Genomic DNA, 23,184 nt, shown 5'->3' with positions numbered 1-23,184 from the left:
TTAACTATATGGTATATAGTTCTGATCAACAGTTCCATGGTAAATAAGTTGTAGTCTTCACGGCTGGTAAAATTGCTCTTGGGCCTGTAAAAATCAGACCTACAGTCCAACAGAATCTAACTAAAATTTTTCAAAAATTGAGCTGCGGGCCTGTAGATTTAGCAGTTCAGCGTGAAGACTGGTTGTAGTAGACTGTTTGAAGTTTGCAGCATATTCAACTTTGACTTCTTTTTCAGGTCTGCAATCCATATAAAAATCAGGCCAAATAAAAATATATGTGTGGTTCCAGTAACCCTACCGTCCCTGCTTTTCGGCATAAAAATAGCCTACCCTAAAGATTTTATTGTCATTTTTCATTAAGCACTGTTAGAATGTTGCTTCCATAGACTCAATGTAAAAAAATACCATAAAATAAAAAAAAATCTCTACCTACCTACCCTAACTTTTTTTCAGATGTAACTGGAACCACACATACTTTTTTATTTGGCCTCAGTACATGTGGTATGATTGCCATTGTAGTCCAGCAGATAGGTGAAATATACGAAGGAATTGTGCACTTCGTGTTAAAAGCACCAAATTTAGCTCAAACATACTTCTATCTATACTTATCAATTTAAGATATGGAGGCAAGCTGGAAATATAGTTAACTTCCGGTAAAATCCAAAATGGCGGATGCATGTTTAAATTTCAACTTTTCTTAATTCTCTTTCAAATGTTTTAGTTTAAACTACAAGAACTGATGTATTAATTGATCTAAATCACATTAAATGGTTATCAGTGTTGTTGAAGCAGCAATTTTGTGACTTTGGTCAACTTCCGGTCGAAATTTCATGTTAAAAATGAAGAAAAGTGTCGACTTTTGCAAAAAGTGAGAAAAGGGTGTTATAGAACCATGTAATTATTTCTTTGGAGACCACTAAAGTTCAATTAATATGGTGAACAATATTGTGTCATTATTTTTTTGAATGAAGATAGACATACACTTTATAAATCAAGAGTCTAATTAAAACAAAAACAATTCAAAGATGAGTTCTTAAAGATTTAAACTTATTGAGACATTTGATGTTCAAATACCAGGTAGTTCTTCCACAAATGTTGAAGATGTTGACTGGACTTTATTTTAGTTCATTTATATGTTTTGGAGTTTAGTGTGACATCCATATTCACTGAACTAGTACACAATTTTGTATCGGGACCAGCTGAGGACCACCTCAGGGTGTGAGAATTTCTCGCTGCATTGAACACCCATTGGTGGCATTCGGATATTGTCTGCTCTTTGGTCAGTTTGTTTTCTCTTTGACATTTCCATTCTCAATGTTAAATGTATAATTTGTCAAAATATGACAATAGAATATCTGCAATGCCCCGCAAAGTGTATTCATATTTGTGCCGGATATGTTACTTTGACGGGAAATCTCGTTAAATACAAATAACTTCCAGGTTTACCGTCTACGACCAATCTGTATACACAATATGATGGCAGTAGTCTTTCTTGTACTATGCACAAAAACCATGCATAAGACCTACCATCAAAACACAGAACTAAAGAGAGCTAAAATAAGATATCAAAAGGATACAGATGATATGCAATAAAACAGGCAATCGGAGCTGGAAACTCACCCACCCCAGATTACCTTGAAAATAGCAATAAAAGAATGTGAATGTTACTTTTGTTGTTCGTTTACACCAGATGAAAACCTCCACAAAGAAACAGCAAGTAATGTTAATATCCCTTTTCGTCAATGTGTATTAAAGCGTCTGTACACAATTTTATTCGAGAAGATCAGTGCTGGGGACCTTATTGTACACGAAACGAAAAACCATGTTTAATGACTTGCTAACCTTTATCGGAAGGCATCAAGAGTATCAATTAAAGATGAGACTGAATAAGGAAAAAAACACACGAATAAGCCATGGAATCGCATTAGCTGAATTCATCAGCTACATTGAAGAATTCATAACCGAAGAAGATTTAGCACCAATATTCCTGATGTCAGTTTTTTTTTCTAGGCGAATAAGGAATCTAGATGTTGACATTGAAGACAGAGTTCATAGTACAAGATAAAAGAATAGACTTCTTACATTTTACAATTATGCGTGTGAGAGAGCTTTCACATTTTTGACTTGGACGGAGAGTTGCCTCAATGGCACTCATACAACAACTTCTTATATATATAATGCTTGCTTAATAACCTGATATTCAGGAATAAAAACAAGGGAGAGAGAATTACCTTGCTTTCAAAGATGATATAGGACCTTCGTTTCAAAAAGCAGGTGATGATGACTTTGGTTCAAACTAAAAGCAGATTTATAAAGCAGTAACAATAATTCGCAGCGACATGTTTATTGTTACATTTGGGTTTGACAGTAGTTTTCTAGTGCACTGTGAATATAATTCTGCTCCAAGATCTCTCGTAACTCTTGTTAGCATGTTGTTGTGTGGACAAGATATAACAACCGACTCTTATTAGCAGGAAACACTAAATATTGCTTAAATGTTAATATTCAAAGCTACAAACGAATCCTTAACGTTAAAGTTAAGATCCGCCATTATGCATATAAAGAAACCCCTTGCATATATGCAATGCAAATTAAATGAAATAATGGTTCACTGTCAGATAGAAAACATGAAATAAGCATGTTGTTAAGTCAGATGGAGGAGGCATTATTAACAGAAAACCTATTAGCCCTGCGAAGATGGGTGATAGCTTGACAAGAAATGGCAAGACTTGTTAAAGAGTTTGAGAAGAGGGGTGAAAGATACCAGAGGGACAGTCATATATCGATTTCTTGATGAAGAGGACACAACTGACCATGAGCAGAAACTAAGTTATCAAATATCGTTTATCCGTGATGTAGCTTCTGTGGTAGAAGAGTTAAGAAATAAATTTATTGAAGACAGCAACGAACTGCTTGTACTGTATACGAATTAAAGATATAGCTCCCTCAGCAGGTGTTGATACTATTCGTCGTTCGTTGAATAGAAATAGTTGGACAGTACCAGTATGAAAAGTTTATCCAAGAGTAAACTTGGAAAAGTTCTTTAAACAGGAAAATCACATTCATTGATCAGCATTCAGTCTGATTTACTTGAATGCGAAGTCTTTAGAACCATAGACTTCGCATTCAAGTAAATCAGATGTAACTATTGTAGACAATATAACGATTGACAGTACAAGGAGACGCTGTAAAGGGCAAACATGCTAACCACGAAACTGATAGAGCTTCTCACGTGTAGATGAAAACAAAACAGAGCTCATTAATTTTCTGTGTAATAAACTGATGGATGAGCACATTTTCGGGAAGATAATTATTGTTTCGGTTGATACCGATGTAGTAGCACTTGTTGTGTCCTGCTTTCATGTGACAAATGCAGCTGGTATCCATGGGTTGCTTGAGGACTGGAAAAAAACACTTCGGATACATTTCAATTCATGAGCTTGCTAATTTTTAAGGACAAGAAAAAGCATATGCATTACCTGTTTTCCATGCATTCACTCGATATGACACTGTGGAATCGATCACTGGTTAAGGAAAAAAACAGCATGGAATACATGGATGGCATTGAATTGTGTCACAAGAGCAATAACCGTTTTGAGAATCCATGGTTGCGTTCAATATCGTAGCAGCTACGTAAATGTTTGTCCACTGAACAAGTAGCTAGCTTAGCTGCTATTAATATCTATGTAGCAGCTAGGCTAGCTACACGTTCAATAGTCAAAAACCAATAGAAAAAAACAGTCCAGACATTTAAATACGCAACAATTAAATTGAGAAAAAGAAATGGCCTGATTTACAACTTATAAACAACAGGTTTGACCCCCCCCCCCCCAAAAAAAAAAAAAAACTAACAATGTTCTAAAGAAGATAAGAAGATGAAGCCTTTTCAACTTATAAAGGGGGATCTGGAGGGGATTCAGTCCATTCCAAAAACTTTTCTTAAGGATGGATACATATAAAAATTACAATGTGTAATATATATGTATAATATGATTACCAATGCGCATGATGAGACAACTATCCACAGAGGTTAAGATGACAAACTTAGTATAGGCAACCATACATTAGTATACAGCCTTCAAAAATGAAGAAAACTGTCCCGATATGAAAAATATCCCCCATAAAAATGAGATATTTTAAGGCTTTAAAATAAGTATAAGATGTAGCCTTTTAAACTTATAAAGGGTGTGTGTGTGGGGGGGGGGGGGGTCATTACCACAGGAACAACTTTTCTAAAAGATGATTCCACTTATTTTCAATGAATAATAAATATTAAGTGTATCTCAGTCATCTCATGGGAACAGACTATTGTATTGAATCGGTACATCTATACATTTTTGTTTAGGGTCACTCGACATCATTTTTTTGGCCTCTCTAATCGACGTCCAATTATTTTTAGCTTCTCGAATTGCCGTCCAGTTTACATGGTTTATGGCCATATGCAAAGATCCAAGCGCCGAGATATTTGGCCTGACATGCTGCATTATAGGGAAATGTCCAAAACAAATGAACAACACTGCAAACTTGGACCGAAAATGGTTAAACATGTTATAACAGAACTGAAACTTTGATTGTCCAGATTCAAGAGATGTAAAGACAGTTCTAGGTCAATATTTTCACAACAAAAACAAACATTTACTGTATGTTAATATAAAATATATGTAGAGTGGTGGGCGCATAACGCCATGAACAATTAACCAATGTTTTGAAGATAATTCCTTTATCAAACATTTTTTTCATATAGTAAAATTTCTGAAACCTACATAAAAATTGCAAATATTTGAATGCAGGATGGATCCATCATGGATGTAAGTGGGAATGAACGAATTATGTGGCGAATATGGGCCACTCACTCTATTATTTTTCTAAATTTATTACCGATGTTTACAGCTTGTCACATCAATTCTTAAGTAGTTTAAGAGATTATTGAAAAACAAAACAATGAGATGTGGTATGATTTCAAATGGGACAACTATGCAGTGATGTCAGCAATTAAAAACAATTGGAACTAAAAACTACCTGTCTTGCTTATAACTAACAATTTCAAAAACAGAAATGACAGACTTAAACCAACAACCACTAGACTACAGGCACATAAGATATTTGGCATGTTTTGAGCGTGTAACCCTTTGGAACAGTTGGGTAACAGCACAACATAAAAACATAATGCCAACTTATTTTGTATATATGTTAATTTTCACTGCATGTTTAAAACTATAAATTTGTTGAAAAATATCTAACTGAGTCCAAATTATAATACTCTCAAAACAGTTGGCTTTACTTCTTTATTTTGTCCATTGTTGAAGACTGATTGTTTTCTTTGTCGTTCGGTCCTCATTGACATATACTCACGTCATTTATCAATATGAATAGGAATGAAATTCGTCTACGTAGAACGACTTGAAGGACCTTACAATCCACATCCTTTTGAAGTTTTCTTGCTAAAAATAAGGATGGGGGGGGGGGGGGGGGTTGTACCTGCCAATTTCTCGATTCTACTCTGATAGTTGAGTTTGACATATTTTTACACCGTCATTGCTAGGATTCAAACTCCTGGGACTATATTTATTGTATATCTATTGGTTTTGTAAAATAAAACACTATACAGGGACATCCAGCCATTTTATAAAGGAGGGGGGCCCAACCCAGGACAAAAAGGAGGGGTTCTAACAATATGTGCCCATTCAAGATGCATTGATCGTCCAAAAAAGGGGGGTTCCAACCCCCGGAACCCTCCCCTGGATCCGCCAATGCAGTATATGTGTCGCAGTATCATGTATATTTTTAATAGTTGGTAAATTCGATGGCAGTATGGTATTTCATTAATTCATTAATTCACACTAAATGCCATGAGTAAATTGCAATTGGGATATACCATTTTTATGGCTATAATGTAGGTCATTTAGACACACCAAAGTGTAAATAAACTGTGTGACATGTTTCTGTATAATAAAGTATCATGAAATAGAGCTGTTTTCTTTAACAAACACATACAAACATACGTGTATCATGTATACGACTCAAAATGTAAACAACCCCTAAAATACAATGTTATCATGGTTATATGGAATCGTCCACAATGTAAACAACCCCTAACAGCCTAATATAGAATTCGCCAATACACGGTTTACGCTGATAATGTCAGTTTAGATGAAATAAATATAGATATGTCTATAAACAGAGCTCTGATAACTTTTTTGTTATGCCACGGCTTCAGTTTTGATTATAGATCATTATAGACTACATCTGAGACTACTATAACACTGTGTTATAGTAGTCTCATACTACATCATGTACATAGATAGGAGCGAATCGATAGGAGACTAAATGTGTACAAACCTGACGTCAAATTAAGATGTAGAAAATGTAATCACATTCAATCCTTTGAATTCATGAAATATACAAATGCATAGAACAATATATTTTCACATTATTCCAAATTTACGTCTCAATAGAAGATTTCCCGCGGAAATGTCCATGTGTTAAACGGGATAGACCAAAACGAATTTTATGTGTGGGTTGTCAAAAACATCCTGGTCAATGAACACAGTTAGATAAAATATATATATATGTTAACTATATTTTATTGGTTTTAAGAAAAGTGACTTTATCAGAAAAAAATTTCCGCAGACAACGGTAATAAGCATACATTATCTTGACACGACATATGAAAACCCCTTAAGCATGGTGTATGGAATAGTCCAAACCGATACAGGTGAGATACGTAGAATAATAATTGAGGACACAGCAATAAGATCAGATTTAAGATCCTCATGAGCCCGTAGTAAAGTAAAAAAAAACTGTAAAAAGCATAATTTATTAAAATTTGCTCAAATTTTCTCGATTAACCTTGAAGTGAAGACTAATGAAATTTGCGTGTATAGAGTGAACCCCCTAAATAAAATAATACTGTGTTCTTGGCGACTTCCTACCGCGATGATCGATAGAAATAATATTTTCTTATATTTTATAAACACATTCACAATTAGGATTAAGAAACAAACATCAAGTGGGTATATTAATCTGACTCCTTAAAGTTTAATTTGTATTAGAAACAAGATTTTTACATGTTTTAAGCACATGGATATTCGAAGTGTGATATTGTTTTTAGAATTATACCGTTCATTAAAATAATGATATTCTATTGTTTAGATCATTAAAAGAGGCCGAGAGTCAGGGATCAACATTACAGGATGAGTAGACATGAGTACGGCAGTCGACAAATTCTAAAAAGACCTGAAATTAACCGTCCTGAGAACAATGGGTTTTTTATGTTGTACATTTCTATAAGACATTACATGTTATTCTAAAAAATATAGCTACTGCTGATCTAAGCTACATATCTGCAATATCCTACTTGAATTTTTAGGTGTAATGCCACCAGTGATTTTCAACTATAAGTGTTTGTTAAAGGGGTACTAGCTGTCAAATTCATGTTCACCGATTCGACTCAAATTCTCATACTTGATTTATAACAATGTGAGACATACATATCCAAATTATAAAAAGTCTAAAATAAACATTATACCAAGCATGAGCTTGATAAAATATACCTTTGTTTCGTGTATATTTTAATCTAGACGCCATCTTATTAACTGTCATGTTGACCTCCGATTGCCATATAAGGGATATAAACATAAATATAGATATAATTAGATATCAGACTCATGCATTTGGATTTTGTAATACTGGTTATTTCAAGTTTTGTCATAATCGGTTCAATAGTTTGAGAAAAATCTATTAGTAACATAATGTAATACGACAGTGATTCGAGCAAAATTTCTTCTAAAAAAAACAAACCACAGCATGATTGATCATAGTGTTGACAAATGAACTATCAAATAATTATTTCATCTGTATAAAAACAGTGTTATATGATACAAAAAATGATTTAAGGATGTTAAATGTAACTAATGAACATCTTTGTCTTCATTATAAGGTCCCTTTTTGGTCCATTTATACCTTTTATTTCATCATTTTTTTAGGCAAATAAATATAAAAATTGGGGGAATTTTCACTCGTTTATAAAAAGGATTATGATAATAAATGAGTAATTGAAATATTCAAGCTGAATAAACTGTCAATATAAAGGTTTACTGACTCCATTGAGGTTTCAATAAGATCTTACGTAAAACTTAAATCTAAGCTTCGTTCTAGAGAGAAACATAAAAAGTTTCCTTTTAGTGAATACTTTATGATTTCTACTAATATTCACGTTAAAGTCATTTTTCAAAATCGAAGGGATTTTTTTACCCTGTATACCACTATTCCCCAATTTATATGTTTATGACTTGTTCATTAATTTCAATTGTCATTCCTTTTTCGTATACAATCAAGAGTGACGTACTTGTAGTTTGGTGGTATCACATCTGTAATATAAACACCAGGGCCTGTATGCATAAAACATCTTAATTTTAGTGTTCCTTAAACTTAGATTTCACTAAGAATTTCCTTAGTTAAGTAATATTCTTAAGTCGTATGCATAAACTTACTTAAGTCTTCACTTAACTAAGGAATAGTTAAATCGGAACCTTTCTCTTGTTACCGTATGATATATGTAACACTCCAAAACGTGTCCTTCCCCCAAACGTGTCTATTCTACCCAATCGTGTCCGTAATATTCATTATTCCCCAAACGGTTCCGATAATTGTTATTCGCCAAAACGTGTCCATTATTACACATCAGAACGTTTCACGTCTTTTAGCGATAATACATGCATAGCCGTCCCAAATCAATAACGTTTACGGCAATTCTATGATGGGGGACACAGTTTAAGGAGTTGTCAGTTTTAGTTTGTATAATGGCAGTTGGTTATGATTAGCATAAAAAATATTGCAAATTTAATCTGTAACATATGAATTGACTTTTGACTGAATTGATTATTGTACGGTTGCAAGTATTGCATGCGCACTTGGAGCAAACATACATATAATTCTTGTACTGTTGAATTAATTTTTTACTATGTAATTTATTTTGTACTAATAAACTCCGTTGATGCCTTTTATATTCATCCAAATATTGCATGGCTTTTTTTTTAGCAGAATTGACTTCCCTTCTATCAACAGTTCTGATATGTTAAAAGCTCTTAAAATCATAAACTGGTTATCAGGTTTTTCACTAAGGACACGAACAAGAGACATAACGTCCAGTGCCAAATATTTCATGAATCATTTGAACGATATAATGATGTTAGCAATAAATGCATTTGTCATTTCGGGGCCTTTTAAAGCTCACTATACGATATGGACTTTGCTTATTGTTGAAGACCGTACGGTGACCTATACTAGTAGCTGTTAGTTTATGTGTCATTTGGTCTCTTGTGAAGAGTTTCTCATTGGCCATCATACCACATCTTTTTTATATTGTATATAGGTTCTTTTATCATACCTGGAATTTATGATTGGGCATAAATTTTTACAGTTATTCGGGATTAACACTAACACAAAAATTAAGAGTTACTTAAAACACCTATATTTTATGACTTCAGTAAGAAATGCACAGAGAATGGGACATTCTCCCTTCACGAAGTATCTGATTTAATATCTCCAATTTAACTGAGCATATACATCCAACAAAGCAGAACGAACTCAGGTTATACTGCCGGTTTAGAAAAAAGTTCTAAAGTGATTTTTCTATATTTTAATGAAAGAGTAAAATGAGTATACGTTAATGAAACAGCAATAATCAAATAACCTACGTATTTATTATATTGACATGAATGACAATTCCAGTAAAAGAAAACAAAATATGGACACATTTGAGAGATTGGACACGTTTTTCGTTTATACAAATGACAAGCTTTGGCGCTGTTTTACAACTATACATACATTTCATTTCAGTGACGTCGATGTAGACACGTTTTGGTGAATCGAACACGTTTGCGGGGAAGAACACGTTTCTGAGTGTAAAATATATATTAGCTCATCGCATGTACCTAGCCGTGTAAAAGTTTGTTATGATTATTCACATTGATTGATCAATAAATTCTTTTTATAAAGAGCTTGGGTTAAATTAATGTTGGTATGTTAAACAAGTCAATAATACGTAACATAGAACAATTTTGCTACAGTTGAAAAATTGGCGCAGACGAGAAGCGATTTGCGTTTCGATGAATGAACATGGGAAGAAAAATTATATATTTGTAATCCACAACTTCCCCTTTCTTCATCTTTCATGGATGTTTTATTTTTTGAGACAACAATCAAATGTATACCCTTAAGAAAACATGATAACCGTTTCAATGGCGTAGCACCAGTGTAGCTCACTAGCATTGTAAGCATGTGCTAACACATTATTTTATAAATCTTTTTTTTTCAATAAGAATTTTACTATAATCGTTCAACTTCTTATAAAAAAAATGCTTCAATTTGAAATAACATGTTTATCACTTCATTTAAAAAAAGGGGGAGAGAAATTTTCCACATATATTTATATATTTGTCAGTAGAAAATTAAGCTCTAACTTGGTGTAATTTTAAAAGTAAATAAATTCTGAAAATATTGTAAAAAACTTTCATATTTGAAATATACACAGGAGAGTTAAATTGCGAAGCCACACTCATAAAAGAGGGGCGAAAGATACCAGAGGGACATTGAAACTCATAGATCGAAAATTGACTGACAACTCCATGGCTAACAAAGAAAAAGACAAAACCTCGGAGTGATCTGAAATGCTTCGGAAGGGTATCCTGCTCGTCATGTGGCACCCCATCGTGTTGCTATAATTTTGTATTGCTATCTAAGGTACGTGTGGACCCTTAAGATAAACGGCTGTTTTTACACCTCAAATTTACTCAATGCTCTTCAACTTCGTACTTTATTTGGCTTTTTTAACTTTTTTGGATTCGAGCGTTACTGATGAGTCTTTTGTTGACGAAACGCACGACTGGTGTATATACGAAATTTAGTCCTGGTATCTATGATGAGTTTATTTACAACTATTGGGTCGATGCCACTGCTGGTGGAGATTTATTTCCCCGAGGGTATCACCAGCCCAGTAGTCAGCACTTTTGTGCTGACATGAAATATCAATGATATGGTTATATTTATAAATTAATTGTTTACAAAATTTTGAAGTTTTGAAATACTAAGGCTTTTCTACCTCAGGCACAGATTACCTTACCTGTATTTGGAAAAACTTTTAGAAATTTTTGTTCTCAATGCTCTTCAACTTCGTACTTTATTTGGCCTCTTTAACTTTTGTGGATTCGAGCGTCAATATCCTTCCCTTTTCACGATTGTGATCGAACGAATTTGCTTTTTAATGTAATAACATAAGCAACACGACAGGTGTCACATGTGAAGCTTATCCTGTTGTTGTCAGTTTATTTTCAATCTATGACTTTGACTGTCCCTCTGGTATCTTTCGTCCCTCTTTTAAGATATTTCAGTGTTACACCGAAAACTTTACACGAAAAAAAAAAAAAACAGCGAAAGGGATGATTTGTCTTTCCGTATTGATAACAACTATTTTTTAATTACTAAGTCTTTTCTACCTCAGAAATAGATGACTTTAGCTGTCTTTGGCAAAACTTTTAGGAATTTTGGTCGTAATGCTCTTTTTTGATTCGAGTGTCACTGATTAGTCTTTTGTAGACGAAAGGCGTGTCTGGTGTACATACAAAATTTAGTCCTGGTATCTAAGATGAGTTTATTTACTTTGAGTGCATACAAACCAGAGCATATTGAATAGTTTTAAGGCATAGCATGCCCTGGATTATTAAAATTTAGATTATTTATAAAACTTAACTGGATTTGGCAGTGCGTTTTTCTTTGTCCTTGAAGAAGATGATAAACAGGATTTAACTAAATATGATTCTGTCTAACATATCTTTAAGTCCTTTGCGACTCTGCTATTTGATGCCGTGTTTGTACCAGAGCTGTGCTAACTGTTTGAATACCTTAATTGAAATATACGACCAATACTTAATCAAAAATGTATTAAGAATTTCGACGGAAGTATCCGATTGACACTTAGCTAGTAGAAAGGTAATTCGACAGAAAATCTAAAAATTCTTTAAGAAAATCAAAAACCGATACAAGACAATCTTAACCTGACATACCAAATAAACAAATGCAGCGTAAACAAATTGCATTCGTAAAGAAATAGAACGAACCTGTTACTATAAGTTTATATGGATTAAGAAGAACACCAATATACTGACATATACGTAAGCTTTATTGGTGATCTCACTGTCATTTTGTCACTTATTGACTCTGCTGGCCGCACTTACCTGCAGGAGAAAGGTCATTTATTTGTCAATTTCAATCATATTGGCCCAAGTAATAAAGGATCCAAGCTCTTATTGAGTATTCTATTGGATAAAAATCTCCGAGATAACAAACAAAAATCCGAAGATTGACAATAATATGGCGAACAATCTGTCTATCCTATCTGTATGTTTGATAGTTTATACCAGAAACCTAAACAGAAATTCTGAGTAAAACTTTTCTCGCTAAACGTTTTGGTTAAGGTTTAAGATATAATTCATGGAAAGAATAGATTTGTTGGAATTTTACACATGGCCTAGGCTGTGATATTTGAATTTTATCCTGAGCGTTAGCGAGAGTAAGGGATAAATTAAAGAATATCACGGCCAGGCCATGTATAAATTAACAATAAATCTATTGCTCCATGAGTTATTTCAATTCCAAAAGGACAAATACGACCATTAAAAATTGAAGCGAGGGTGGGTTTTGATTTATTTGGCAGTTCTATTTTACCCGTTGTTAGATAAAACAGAAGCATTCTAATTTCTAATCAATCTATAGCTTGCATGAGTTATTACTTAAATAACAGCTAGAAAAAAAAATACGTTTATTCTTTTTATTATCAACCCCAATATTCGCCATTTGTAATGTACATTATTTTCACATAAGCTACCACTATTGCCATTTCGTAACGAAGGAGCAGCCATGATGCCTTGCTGAAATAAGTAAATATTCAAATAATGCAATAGAATATAAAATAAAACAACACCTTTGCTCTTAGAACAGATGTGTTTTTCTCGTTTTAGTTTGTAACCCGGGTTTGTTTTTGTCTGAAACGATTGCTGACTTTCGAAAACAGCGGTATACTACTGTCGCCTTTATGTATCTATCTCAAAACTCCATTTAAATGGAGTGTAATCTCAATTTGGAGGGTTAACGCTCCGGAAAACCTTCAGCTTTCGCGTTTTCATAAGTATGGAATCATGTTTTGAAATGACTTGATTGCGACAAAAACATTTTGGGAATTTCGCGGAATTATCTTTTTTTTTTAGTTTTTTTACATTTTTCCTAGCTCTGAGGCATAAACTGATTTTGTTGTGCCTCATAAAAAGAATAAAAGTTCTGTGTTTTTTTTGTTATCACAGCGAAATCGGCAGAGCTTTTGCACATGGGTTGAGATACACGTGGATTACATGTTAGGTATTTTGTAACCATTAAGAAAATAAATACATTTTAATATCTGTTGATAATAACGATTTATTTCTACCTAAACCTTATTGCAAATAAATTCATCATGGATACCAGGATTAAAACTTTATTGCGCCAGACGCGCGTTTCGTCTACATCAGACTCATCAGTGACGCTTAAATCAAACAATGTTTAATAGGCAAAACAAAGTACAAAGTTGATGAGTATTAGGGACCCCAAAAAAAGCTTTGCCAGATACAGCTAAGTTAATCTATTTCTGAGTTTTAAAAAGTGTACGTTCGTATTTTGTTTTATCTGACGTATACGTTAAAAGTATGTAAATAGTAATTTACCTTGAATGTGTCCGGAATTAACGGATTAGACGAGAGTTTCATTGAATATGTTCAAGTTATTTCGATTAAAACTTATAATGTTGATGACATCATTATCATCTCTATTGTCAAAATGTTATGGTTGTCACCTCAAATTAAGTTGCTGTTCAATTGATAATGATGTTCGTCTTGTCGATTGTATTATTTTCCTTGTTTGTGTCTTTTGGTGTAATACCACCATTGATTTTCCCCTATATATTAGTCTTTGTTAAGTTTGCACTTTTCAAAAAAATGTGCAGAATTTATCTTTGTTTCAAATAAACAAAGACTTGGCATGAGTAAAGTTTTATCCTGTCCAGTTCTATAGAAAAAAATTCACATAACATTTCATTGCATATAAGAAAATAACCATCTTTGGAAGTTAACCAATCAAATTTCTCCCCTTATTTTATCTGTGTACAAGGTTAGTCACCATGTAACCTCAAGATTACAAAATTTTCTATAGAAATCCCAAATAAAACAAGTGAAACTGCGAGCTACTGCTCACTGATGATACCCCCGCCGCAAGTGGATAATATTAATAGTGTAAAAATATGCAAGTGTTCGGTAAACAGGACGTTGTCGAGTGATGAATCTGAAAACGCATCACACGGTATAGCTGACTTATATAAATCCTGAAACCATTTTTCAGAAATCCTTGTATTGTAGTTCCTGAGAAAAATGTGATGAAAATTTTCAACTTGGCTATCATGTGTAAAATCATACAAGTGTTCGGTAAACAGGAAGTTGTCAAGTGATCAATCTGAAAACGCATCACACGGTAAAGCTGACTTAGATAAACCCTGAAACCAAATTTCAGAAATCCTTGTATTGTAGTTCCTGAGAAAAATGTGACGAAAATTTTCAACGTGGCTATCATGTGTAAAATCATACAAGTGTTCGGTAAACAGGAAGTTGTCAAGTGATCAATCTGATAACGCATCACACGGTATAGCTGACTTAGATAAACCCTGAGACCAAATTTCAGAAATCCTTGTATTGTAGTTCCTGAGAAAAATGTGACGAAAATTTTCAACTTGGCTATCATGTGTAAAATCATACAAGTGTTCGGTAAACAGGAAGTTGTCAAGTGATCAATCTGAAAACGCATCACACGGTATACCTGACTTAGATAAACCCTGAAACCAAATTTCAGAAATCCTTGTATTGTAGTTCCTGAGAAAATGTGACGAAAATTTTCAACTTGGCTATCATGTGTAAAATCATACAAGTGTTCGGTAAACAGGAAGTTGTCAAGTGATCAATCTGAAAACGCATCACACGGTATACCTGACTTAGATAAACCCTGAAACCAAATTTCAGAAATCCTTGTATTGTAGTTCCTGAGAAAAATGTGACGAAAATTTTCAACTTGGCTATCATGTGTAAAATCATACAAGTGTTCGGTAAACAGGAAGTTGTCAAGTGATCAATCTGAAAACGCATCACACGGTGTAGCTGACTTAGATAAACCCTGAAACCAAATTTCAGAAATCCTTGTATTGTAGTTCCTGAGAAAAATGTGACGAACATTTTCAACGTGGCTATCATGTGTAAAATCATACAAGTGTTCGGTAAACAGGAAGTTGTCAAGTGATCAATCTGAAAACGCACCACACGGTATAACTGACTTAGATAAACCCTGAAACCAAATTTCAGAAATCCTTGTATTGTAGTTCCTGAGAAAAATGCGACGAAAAATATTCATGGGACGGACGGACTGACGGACTGACGGACTGACGGAAGGACAGACAGAGGTAAAACAGTATACCCCTTTTATAAAGCGGGGGTATAAAAAATGGTGTTTTGAAATACCCAAGACATATGTTTATGACAAAGAAATGGTTTTACTGCAATAAAATGTAGGATTAACTACCTACCACTGTCAAATTCAAGGGAATATTTTTTTTCGACATACTTTCGTATACAACCGGATGTGACGTACCATGATTTGGTGGTATTACACCTTTTGGTTTTCATATGGTACTAATTGATCTTGTGGTTTATCGCTTTTTATGTCCTTTTTGTTGTTTAACAGTCGCATCTGGACTTTCTTTCTAAACAACTTGCAATAATAATCACTGATAACAAATTGGTAATATAGACGAACCGTTATACGCATGAAGAAATAGTGTCTTTGATGTTAGAAGATAACGTTTACTAGATACCGATATACTGTAAGATTTGCAATATGAAATGTACCGATGAAGTGTTTAAACTTTGGAGAAACTAATTTTCTTATAGGGGAAATTAAGAAAGTAATATAAAGTCAAACAATACTTTAGGTCAGGGTTACTTTATTACTCTATATAAGATTTTAATTGGAATGTGATCGTAATATACACATTGTGAACTTTGCTTATATTAGATTCATTAATTACCACGTACTGTCAGTCAAATGATGATTGACATTTAACGGTTTATGTCGATTTCCCTCCCACATTTCGAACAAGAAACTAATCAGACAGACCCAGCCTACACATACTATGTATTGTAATAGTGTTAGATAAAACCCTCGTTTCTGCAATGGAACACATGTAATAGCCAGGCACATTACGTCAATATTTAAAACAATCGTTCGGTTTAATGTACAAGGATAAAAAAAAAAATTCATGGGTACTCCATTTGTGATACTTGTTTAAAAAAAAACGTAAGCAATATTTATTTAAATGGTGGCCATTTTTAAGATGGTTGCCTAATTTCCTAAATTCCTAATTTCAAAAAATCTTAATATACAAGTAGTCTTAGTAGTTGCAATTGTTTTAATGGTTTTAAAGTCAAATAGAACGTTTCTATTTTCAATTTGCAAAATTCTATATAATATTCGAACATTTAATACAGTTCTTATTATCATTTAGATCTTCGTCTACCTCATTTACTTATTGTAAATATATGAATTTTCAGTTATTTTCTATATAACATGTATATTTGTCACAAACTTACTGTTCACAATTCTTAAGGTAATACAATTTGAAATTGAATAGACTTGAGCTTTATATATTTCAATTTTGTGAGGAAAAACGTCATAAATATAACCAGTGTTCAGTTTAAGGTGGCAAACAGATAAAACAATTATAGCAGTTTGTTGCATTTGTGAAGATTACTATTGTATGGATGTCCAGTGTGGCACAATTAAAATCCATATACCAAACTGATTGCTACAAACGTTGCTTTTGTCAGACAGACCAAAATGATGAAAATTTGAAATCTCTACCAACACACTATGTAAGAAAATGCTGGCTACTACACGATCGCAAAATTTATTCCACTCTTTCAATCATCAACCAGTGCAACTTCTAATTCTTTTAAGTCCTAACAGATTAAATGAAGAAGATGATACTGAAGACACACTGAGATGGGACAGTGCAAAAAATCACAATAACTATAGGGTATTGTTTAATAAAACATAGAAAGGACAAAGAAGATGATACCTATATGTAGGATCTCTCCAGACGATAGACGAAGCAATGTTAGAGTAACCAGCATTGAATGTCATGTGTGTTTTATGGGATAGGGAATATCCAACATCTGACTTGCGACGAGCCATGGCAATCCAGCTTTATAACAGGTGTTCAATGAATGTGGCCGAAAGTTGTAGGTTTAAGGTTTAGGCTGTTCACATGCCAAAGCTGCCAAGAACTTGCATGGACACATGATTGAGTCCGTATTTATTGAAAGATTTCCCTACACTTCTTTATTTTGTGTGCATGACGATAATTACAGATAAAATGTTACCGACTTTTCTGTAAGTGGGTGCTAATTAGTTTAGATCGACTCTGTCACAGAGGGAGATTATGTCCTAATTACATACTTGAGTAAGAACGGAAACACCTGAGGTGTCAAAAACTGACCGGATATACAATTATTAATATTTTAAAAAGATTTGTTTGTGATATTTTTTATTAAAAATAATTGAAATTTAAACTTTATGCTAAAAGTAAACTTATTACCAATAGAAATGAAACGAATATCCGTTTCATTGCCGTCAATATTAATATCAACAGAAAGTCACTCTTACGTTGTGCACGATAAATTTCTCTGTTTCAATTGCAAATATTCCTTCCAGTCATTACCGATCACCGTGACTAAAGTGCTTTACATATTCGTATATTTTCTATGATTATTACCTGCCAATTCTCATAGACAGAAATTGAAAGGTGTAGCGAAAATCTTTGTTTAAAGCAATGTAGTGTTGAATAAAAATCGCACACTAACTTTGATTTATAACTTTGTCATTTTTTATCTTTTTTCACCGTAGACAGACGATTGATTTTTAAATTGCGTGTCAAATCTTTTTCCATATCACAAACACCTATACACTATAAAATTGAGAATGGAAATGGGGAATGTGTCAAGAGACAACAACCCGACCATAGAACAGACAACAGCAGAAGGTCACCAACAGGTCTTCAATGCAGCGAGAAATCCCCGCACCCGGAGGCGTCCTTCAGTTGGCCCCTAAACAAACTTATATACTAATTCAGTGATAATGAACGCCATACTAAACTTCAAATTGTACACAAGAAACTAAAATTTAAAATAATAAAAGACTAACAAAGGCTAGAGGCTCCTGACTTGGGACATGCGTAAAAATGTGTCTGGGTTAGACATGTTTATGAGATTTCAACCCTCCCCCTATACCTCTAGCCAATGTAGAAAAGTAAACGCATAACAATACGCACATTAAAACTCAGTTCAAGAGAAGTCTGAGTCTGATGTCAGAAGATGTAACCAACGAAAATAAACGAAATGAAAATAATACATAAATAACAACAGACTACTAGCAGTTAAGTGACATGGCAGTTTCAGACTTCAATTAAACTGATTGAAGGATTATGTCTTCAGCCTATGAATATGAGGTACAATTCTTCCCGTTAGGGGTTTAGTATCATACCGTCATATCATATATGAGAAGAACATAACTCGTGTCATGCCAACAACTGGTTTTTAAATAAATGCGTTTAGTTCCGATGCAAAGACCCTATACGTGAATCAATATTAACGCCAAAATATGAAATCTGTAATGACCTGACAACAGTATTGTAACTATATCCCTTCTTAATAAGTCTATTTAAAAGTTTTGTTAGCTTCTGAGGTGAATACTTAAATTTTTGTGCTTTATAAAGAATGTTTCCATAAAAATTGGATGTGACATACCTGAACGTATAAGAACGTATAGCATGTTGAGCTATATTTACGAATGATGTCCTTATACCGATGATAAAATTAGTAAATGTTTTTACTAGTTTGTGATAAAAAAAAACCTGGTGTTATAATTTTTCAGTAATACATGAATTTCTCTCGTTAAAATCTAAAACATTGTTACATACACGAGCGAATCGTACAAGTTGAGATATATAAACACCGTAAGATAGTGACAAGGGAACGTCACCATCTAAAAATGGATAATTAACGATAGAAAATGAAAAATCATCTCTTTTATTATATATTCTAGTATTAAGCTTTCCGTTAATGATATAGATATCAAGATCGAGAAAAGGACAGTGGTCATTATTAGTATTAGCTTTATTTAAAGTAAGTTCAACAGGATACATTTCTTTAGTATATACACATACTGAAGTTGTCGTTATTGAGAGTCAAAATATCATCCAAATATCTAAAAGAATTATTAATTTTGTGTATCAGATGTTGTTTCGATAGGTCTTTGTCGATTTTTGTCATAAATTGTAACTCATAGCAATACAAAAAGGGTCCGCAACAAGTGGTGCACAGTTAGTCCCCATTAGAATTCCGATAACCTAATGATATACGGAATCTCCAAAGCGAACAAAAATGTTATCTAGTAAAAATTCAAGGGCAGATATAGTATCAAAGCATGTCTAAATGACATATTTGTTTTGTTTATTGCTTCTAAAAAATGACTTAAAAGAGTTTGAACATATATATTCACATTCACTGCATTGTAATCAAAAATCCACCTGAACTTTAATGACCCAGTCACTGATAACAATCACGTGACATATGCGATTTATCTAATAGCCCGAACTGCTCGCGGTAACAGACTGGTACATCAGAGGGCTATGTCAAGTGGGTGATAAACATGTCGGTTTCTTTATAATTCTATCATTTTTCTCTGATCGAACTGCTACCCTGAGGAGGCTAATTTTGTATCAAGCAGTGTTCATTCTCCTTCTCATATAACCGCCTTGCTCAGCTGCAAGGTTTTTCTATACCATTGCATCATATTTGAATCGTAACGGTCCACTGTAATTGTCTAAGCGCTTTGGAAATTGTCCTAATACGGAATTTATCGGTCACCCTATATGAATTTATTGACCCGATACATTCTTGTATTAGGACAATTGCACACTCTGTAACCAATAATCTTTAAAAAGTCAGATACTAGTAATACCCTTTAAACCAGACATCAATAATATTGTACTTCTATTTTTCGTCTAATCATCGTTATGACATCCAAGGAGTTTATGTCTAGGCTTTGTTCTCTCATTATGATAACATAATGTTTTTGTATGGTGATTTCTTGATGCCAGCCTCGAGATTGAGAGAGATAAAGAATGCCAGTTTCGGTTGAGAGAGGTATAATGATGCCAGCCCCGAGGTTGAGAGAGGTTAAGGATGCCAGCCTCGATATTGAGAGAGGTAAACGATGCTAGCCTCGAGGTTGAAGGAGGTAAACGATGACAGTCTCGAGGTTGAGAGAGGTAATGGATGCCAGCCTCAATATATAATATATGAAACACAATACAATTATTGCTGTAAGCGTTGCTCGTATAGTTAAAATTTCATCAAAAAGTACGTTACACCTAATAAAAGTGTTCTACTTCAAGCATTATTTTTATAGTGGCAATAATCTCAACTTCATAAACACAGCTATATTTAATCACTCCCCTAACGTTAATTTCTAGCACATTTATATGGCAAATATAGAGTTTTGTAATAAATGACGCATCAATACATGAAATTTTGACAAGTTTATATCATGATTTGTGAATGCTGCCATTCTGTTCTCATGAAAATGCAAAAGATTGGCGTATAAAGGACTCCAGACTCGCAATATATTGTAGTATAATCATTTGTCTAACAAATTACAGTATATATAGTATATGGTAAAATCAAAGTACTGACGTACTTAGAAATCAGATGATCCTTATAGCTAAAAATGTTACAATCAACGACTAAATATATCGACCAAAGTACCATCCCAAGACCCGACACTGATATGGTGACCTCGGGGTGGTCCCCAGGTCGATATGGAAATGAAATGCACTAAACTTTTTATCATTTCTACCATATGAGCTTGACTACCTGAGGTCACTTTGGGCTGACATGGGTTAACATCCAGGGACCGATATCATGAAGCTATCTAGTGTACTTGTTTGGCTTTATAAATATTTTTGATATGAGCGTCACTGATGAGTCTTATGTAGACGAAACGCGCGTCTGGCGTACTAAATTATAATCCTGGTACCTTTGATAACTATTTACACCACTGGGTCGATGCTACTGCTGATGGACGTTTCGTCCCCGAGGGTATCACTAATGTGGTCATTTTTATAAATTTCCTGTTTACAAAACTTCGGATTTTTCGAAAAACTAAGGATTTTTTAATCCCAGGCATAGATTACCTTAGCCGTATTTGGCACAACTTTTTGGAATTTTGGATCCTCAATGCTCTTCAACTTTGTACTTGTTTGGCTTTATAAATATTTTGATATGAGTGTGACTGATGAGTCTTATGTAGACGAAACGCGCGTCTGGCGTACTAAATTATAATCCTGGTACCTTTGATAACTATCTAGTGCTTTCAAAATCATCTTGAGGTCATCTTATCTGATAATACTGTGTCTTGAAGTAATCATACTTCTGGTGAATATGCCTCAAAATTCCCTTATTGCCGTGGTATTTGCAATTTTTTTATATTCCCTTTTCATCCTCGTGAGCCTTTTGCCGCCTAAATTATGATGAAATAACAATGACGTTCACACATAGATAACATGACGTTACATATAGACAGCGCTTACGCGTAAAAGTACATAATTCCCGCGGTTGTTTGACTTGGTATGTGTCAAGTCACGTTCTACACTATTATCAGGTAGCCCAGTTGGCTCGTCCAGATTTTCAACTTCGTCGATATTTTCGCAAATAAGTAAAGGCGGGGGCTCCGCGTGAGCTAGGTAGGTCACAGATAGGCCAAGGAAAGCAATCGTCATCATAGTCATTACATTCAGACTCCAGCTTGTATTCGTTTTGAGAAAATATTGGATTTCGGTGGACACTTATAGTGTTTTAAACTTTATAACATTCCAAAAGTTTACTTTTGTAGGACTAGGCGCGGAGTTGATTACCTGAACGTGGTTTGATGAAACATCTTTCGCCATCACAAGCTACTACAAGGTACCGATCTCTCGATTGTGTCTTTGACCTGTCGGTATAAAGGTAAACCAGATCCCTATAGAAAAGCAGGGATCGGACGACCGGGTTGGCTGCATTTAGAAATTTCAATAATTCCGTGATTTTTATTTCGGGCCTCGTGGTGTGCACGAATAATGTTTATGTCAGATAAACGCAATTGTTCTGGAGTAAATTGATTTCTTTGAATCCATAGCTCGCGGGAGGACAATCCAAGCTGGCGAAGCATGAATTAAGTCTCGTAGTGACAATAACTACTGTATTTTCAGATACAGGAGACTGATCGCGTTCTTCACGAAGTAACTCGTCTTCAAGCTCTACTATGGTTTTATTGGCAACTAGATTTTTGTTCTGATTTTGGGATGTCCAATTTCAATAGATATGTTGAGCTGCTTTTAATAGGAATCGTCTCATTAAGGGCGAAAACCCGGGGCCGGGTCATCTCGAACAACAATACTTGAACCGTTTAAAGCCTTTGAAGGTATCAATAAGTGTATTAACCCATCACACAAGCTACCGAGTTTTTCGTCTTTGATAAAGCACGTGCTAATGCACAACGTTTATCTGACGATTGGGATTAGTTGACGGTTGCGCTTAAGAACATCAGCCACGAAATATATGCCAACCAAGTCCGGTGGGTCTCCTGAAGACTGCTCGACAAGGCTCTTAAAAAACCGTTTTAAAGACGTGCATGTGTGACTAGACTGTTCGGCCGCCTTTGACATATCTAAAGCGTAAAAATGTCATTTAAAGACGAGGTTTAATTGGAGTTTTCACGGATGGTCTAACTTTATATGTAGAGCGGTGACGATTCCGTCAAGAACGCTAAGTGGCACAATGACCAATTCGTTATGTGGAGCAAAAGTATCACAACGACAAATAACTATCTAGTAAACCATTTTTGGCAAATGATGCAACATGCAGGTAACGTGTGATGTATTTGATGTCTGTGAGGTTTTTTTAGAACCGAGAGCCTTGTTTTAAATGAGCGTGAGTGCGCCTTAGATCAGGGCATTCTGATTGA

Source organism: Mytilus galloprovincialis, chromosome 7, assembly GCF_965363235.1.
Source record: "Mytilus galloprovincialis chromosome 7, xbMytGall1.hap1.1, whole genome shotgun sequence".
NCBI classification, from domain to species: Eukaryota; Metazoa; Mollusca; class Bivalvia; order Mytilida; family Mytilidae; genus Mytilus; species Mytilus galloprovincialis.
This window is presented reverse-complemented; position numbering follows the sequence as displayed.